This window comes from Amphimedon queenslandica, unplaced genomic scaffold (genome assembly GCF_000090795.2).
Source record: "Amphimedon queenslandica unplaced genomic scaffold, v1.1 AMPQUscaffold_12249, whole genome shotgun sequence".
NCBI classification, from domain to species: domain Eukaryota; kingdom Metazoa; phylum Porifera; class Demospongiae; order Haplosclerida; family Niphatidae; genus Amphimedon; species Amphimedon queenslandica.
In genome coordinates, this window is record NW_003547513.1 from 3,833 (window position 1) to 9,656 (window position 5,824).

Here is a 5,824-nt window from a genome sequence, read left to right on the forward strand (position 1 = left end):
TCCCTACACTAAAAGATCCTCCTTCAACTATACTGAACTGGTAAGCATTGGGAGACTTCAGTGGAGCTCTCACAAACTGAGGGCAACCAGTCTGACTAATAGTGTTCCTTAGATCCACACAATGTTGTAGCTCTATTACCAGTGGTTTTAATAGTCCCTTAGATACTGATATTGCATATACTGCACTCACTAGCACAGTACCTTTGGGTACCTTGAAATTACCACCAGCTAGTGCAGTAACAGCTACTTCAGTATCCTTGGACACTGCTCCTTCAGGACACTCTAATCTGAATCCATATTTCTCCCACTGGAGTGAGTGAGACCTGTCTCCTTGTAGGATAAAGAGCTTCTGTCCAGCTATAATGACACTAGAGTCTAGTGAATCTGAAACAATACACACACATCATATCTAATACCAGTATAGTACACACTCAATCATTCACATGTGTACATGTACATAAATAATTTACCCATTGAAGGGATCAGGTAATTAAATTGTAGTCCAATGGAACTAGTCTCTTTGATAGGTTGCTTGAGGACCCTCTCTTGTCTTTCATTCACTAGTTTGGCTATGTACAACTCCTTTTCTTTAAGGTCTATAAATTAATAGAATATTAATAATTATTATTGATTGATGATGATACACTAACCAGTAATGATCTGTTTCTCATTTTGTGATTGTTCCTCTACTTTTGATGTCAGTTTGGCTACAACTTTGTCTTTTTCTGAAATGTCAATTTTCAAATTTTCAACATCGTCTACACAATAAAGATATTTTCTCATCTAATACATGCTGTGTATATAGTTAACTAACCAATAATGGTCTGTTTCTCCTTGAGATGTTGTTCTTCCATATCAGCTACTTTGAGTTTCAGTTTTTCATAATCTTCTACATTAATAGAATATTCTCTCATCTAATATTATGTACTGATGATACACTAACCAGTAATAATTTGCTTCTTCTCCTCTACTTGTGTCTTCTCTTCAAATATTTCAGCAACTTTAACTTTAAGCTTCGCATCATATTCTATTATCAGTAAAAATACAAAAGATTGAAAATAAAATGATATTGATATTTATAGCTTATACAAATTTGCACTGAATGTACAGTAGCCCATAAATACATGTACTATGATTATTGCTAATGATGCCATATATGGTAAGCAGAGCTCACTCTACATCAATCTCATTATTTCTAATGCATGGACAATTTGACCTATATTGAGTACAGGATACTATTTCCATACTCAACATTCTCTAATCCACTAGTATTATAATGTAAACAATGTACACATAAACAACAGTACAACACAATAGTACCTAATTCAACAGTTGATTTATCTTTTTCTGCTTGCTCAAGGAGAGTGGTAGCATCATCAAGTTGCTGACTAAGTCTTGCCTTTTCTTGAAGAAGCTGTTGCTGCTCTTTCTCTCGATCTTGCTGTATTTGCTCCTTCTCTTTTATTTCTCTTTGAAGCTGTTCCTCATAGAATTCTCTCTCTCTTTGTTGGAGGTGCCCTCTGAGTAATTGAACCTCTTTGCTAGCTTAATCCTAAATTCTCCCAATCACTCAGTATCCTTCTTCTTAGTTGATCTTGATACTGGTCCAGACGTATTACACTAGTAGACCAATCATTATCACTAGTATATCCTATACGGTAACAAAATAGTCGAGAATAAGAAATACACAAATTAATTACACTTAGTTACTATGGTAACCTTATTATTGATGGATTCATGTTTAATCATTGTATGTGTGACCTCTGTCAGTTTACACAGTTAACCACATGAACATATTATTGTATATAAATACACTCATAATAATATTTCATTCACTCTAGCTCCTATTTCATTCACTCTAGCTCCTATTAATATCAGTGTTTCTGTATCTGCAGTCATTATATTTCACTATTGTACATAGCAGGAATGAATTGGTAATAATTAGTATCATAGGTATACGTCAAATGCTCTCATTAAATATTCATCATAAGAATTACTTACTTTATTGTAATATTATTATTACTAATTATCATTACATATTCAATACACATTGTATCTACTACTGTCTACATGTACTTACTGAGTTCAATAACTGCTGTATCATTACTGTGGCTTTCAAAGCCTCCTCCAAACTCAATTATCCAGTTAGTAGTTGGGGTCACACTCCACACTGAGAGAGAATGCCAGTATCTGTTAGTGACATTGTCTGGTAGATTAATCTATAAAATTAAAATGATAATAATTAATTTGTGTATGATATATTAATTGATTTGATATCTGGTTAAGAAACACAATAACTAACTCACAGTTTTATAGTATGCACACTGTGTTTTATGTAACACAAAGATCACATAATAAAATTAATAATACACAATATATTAATAGACAAGTATACACAACTGAGTGAGTTATTATATCATGTGAGTCCTCAATTAATAACTTACCAAGTGTCTGCATGTACACACATACACATACACATACTAATCACACACTAACACACATACATGTACATCTATACATGCATACACATATAAAGCTACATGTAAAGCATGCATAATTGCTCACACACATACACACACATGTACATGTTACATGTACACATGATGTACATGTTAGTACACACATACACATTAAAACATATGCACACATACACACAAATACATGTATGTACATACACAATGTACACAATGTATATAAAATACAATTTATTTTAATTCCAGCATTGACACTCTATCAATTGTAAATCCATCTTTACACACACACACAGACACATGTATATTCACACATATTTAGGTAAAGAAACAAACACAAAACACAAAAAGACACACAAACACACAATCACACTAAAAACAGACACACACACACATACTGAATACCAGCATTTCATCACTAGTTTTCACTGAGTATCATAATATGTACATGTACATTACAAACTTCATGAGTTACAAATTTAGTTAATCACTTTATGTTTCATTATCAAGTATCATAATATAATACTTACCAGTTCTTTCCATTTTCTTTTGTTAATGTCCAGTAACCATACATCATAGGCAGGATGTCCACCCACCACTAGTAAGTGTGGTCCTGAACTAGTGGTAATCAGTACACTGGAATGAGCACCTCTTCCCTCAGGCCATTGTACTGACCCTCCAGGATTAGGTACTTCTAATGTATCCTGAGAGAATAATAAAATCAATTTAAAGAAGTATTAATGAATTAATTGCAATTTAATTGGAACTTACATTTTACAATTAAAAATCTCAAAATCAAAACCCATCCTACAGTATTAACTCACCACTGATGTCTTAGTGAAACTTATCATATACAGTTTATCACAACAAAGTTCTTTATTAGTACTACCTCCGAACAATACTGCAGTGTTATTAGTAACTGGTGTTAGAGTGAAGTTATAAATAGGAGGTGGTCTGTCTCCAGTAACAACAGGAGATATCCATTGATCTAATAATAATGTACAAACATTCATGTACACTTACTTACCACATACACACACATACATTATACACATTCATCATACATATGTATGTGTACATGTGTGTACATTATTATTCATACATACACATCATGCATAGACACACATCACTATCACATGATACACACACACACACACAGATACACTCATGTATGGATACACACGCCATCACACACACCACACCTGTACACATGAAGGAGAGGTCCAGGGGGTCTCTTTATTTCAAGATTACTAATCTATTCTGGTACATGTCAGTTATGATTGTTAATGAATAATTATACAAAACTCATGGAACATTGTATGTGGGTAATTTGTGACTCATGTGATACAGAACTTTATTAAAAATGATAATAAATAACATGAACCCACACACACACACTCATGTCACATTAGCTTATGTATAGATACATGTACATATACAAACATCACACACACACAGATACATGATAATACTCACACACACGTAACATGCACATTATAGATACACGTCACATACACACGTCATACATTCATAAATTCTCACATACATTATATGCACTATCATACACAGACACATCATAATGTATGTATTAGTACACACACACACGTCACATATAGACACACGTCACCATCACACACAAACACATGACACACAGAGACACACTAACAAACACACTTAATTATTAACAATCTGTTTTATGTACATTAATATAAATTATTCATTTTGAAATACTCATCAACTATTGTGTATCAATGATGAGAATTACTGACCTGATGAAATCCTGTAATAATGTATCTCATTACATCTATCAGCTGAATACTGAGCATCAGGTTGCTTAGGTGTAGAAGATGATCCCTGTCCTCCGATTATTACTAGATAGTGTTCACTGTCAAAATGAACTGATATTATTCCACAGAAGCTCTTCTTCATTGGATAACGATCAGAACTAGAAGGAGAGAGTTCCCTCCACTTGAATGAATCCACATTGAAACAATGTAAGCTGTTTTGATAACCACCAACACCACGTCCACCGAAATAATATATGTCCTTCCCAATAGCTACTGTTGAGTAGGCCCCAGTAACTGGTGGTGGGGTACCAGTAGTAGGTTTCTGGTCCCAAGCACCAGTTGGTAAGTGATACACCTCCATCACATCATAGTCTACTCTAGACCCGAACCCACCCCACATATATAGGTAGTCTCCTACCTTTACTGTGGAGTGTCCCCATCTCTCCTCTGGTTGATAGTCTATAGAGAACAAGAGGTACCAGTAGCAGAGTAACAGTAATATAGTGATGAGTTAGATAGAATAAGGACAGGATACAGAGGAGTAAAGTAAGTGAGAGAGTAAGAGAGACAAAGAATGAATGAAAGAGATACAAAGAGAAGAGAATTGTGGCCCTCACTTTTAGATGCCATTCTTGCAAAATTCCAGCCCCACCCAAACTATGCAACATAAGACCACACCCATTTATCCAAAATTCATAAAATGAGTTCCAGTCATGGTGCCAGTAGAAAATCTCCTGCTGGTTCTACTAGACTCAAACCAAATCCCAACTTCTTGAATTCTCCTAGTCAAAGTGATGGGGTAGGTAAGGAGGGGACTGTACCAGAATCCTTATTGAAAGAAGCTCGTAAAACCGGTTCACTGAACCTGTCAAACAGGTAGGAGGCTGTGTGAGACTTGTTAAAGCATGGTATACTGCATGCTTTGAGACAAGTCCCTTGAATGTTGTAGATTTGTTTATAGTTTAGTTTGTTGTTTATTTTTGTATAAAGACTCATAATTATGTTTACATGTTGTGTGTTATTGTTATTATAGGTCCAGTACAATGAGTTAAGATGTCTACCTAATAATGTGATCAAACTGGATAAACTATCTAAAATATTTGCAAGGTAGATATTGTATCCACTCTCTACCACATGGACATGTATATCTCTCTCCATGCATACATGTACTTATCTATCGAGTATTAATTTTTATAAATTATTGACAAAAATCGTTTTAGTTTTGCTTTTTGGCTCTTAAGGACATCAGAGAGAGAGAGGGAGGGATCTCAGCTTTTATTTCATGTGCTCCTCCTATTGCTATACTGCATGGCCCGACAGTATTACCTCAATTTGTCTTCATAACATTGTCCATTAATTGATACATGTACATGTACATGTGTATTTATAGTCATTTTCAGTTAATGATACATGTACATGTACTGCATGTTTTTTGTTTTTCTTACTTTTAGCTGCTTCATTGTAGTTAACTTATTAATTTGCTAACTTGATTCGTACACTTTAATTACTAATCTATGAAATCTGTACCGAAGCAGTGGTACACACAATTATAAGGAAAAGTGATAG

At 34.3% G+C, this 5,824-nt stretch overlaps 1 long non-coding RNA gene across 1 annotated transcript; it reads right to left on the bottom strand.

Moving 5' to 3' along the window:
• Positions 1-1,547: 1,547 nt before the first annotated feature.
• On the bottom strand, positions 1,548-3,191 carry LOC109588180 (uncharacterized). Its single transcript, XR_002188007.1, has 3 exons — positions 3,002-3,191; positions 2,081-2,219; positions 1,548-1,651 (listed from the first exon to the last, which is right to left on the bottom strand). It is a non-coding gene; the product is annotated as an uncharacterized LOC109588180 (long non-coding RNA).
• Between the last annotated feature and the right edge of the window lie 2,633 nt (positions 3,192-5,824).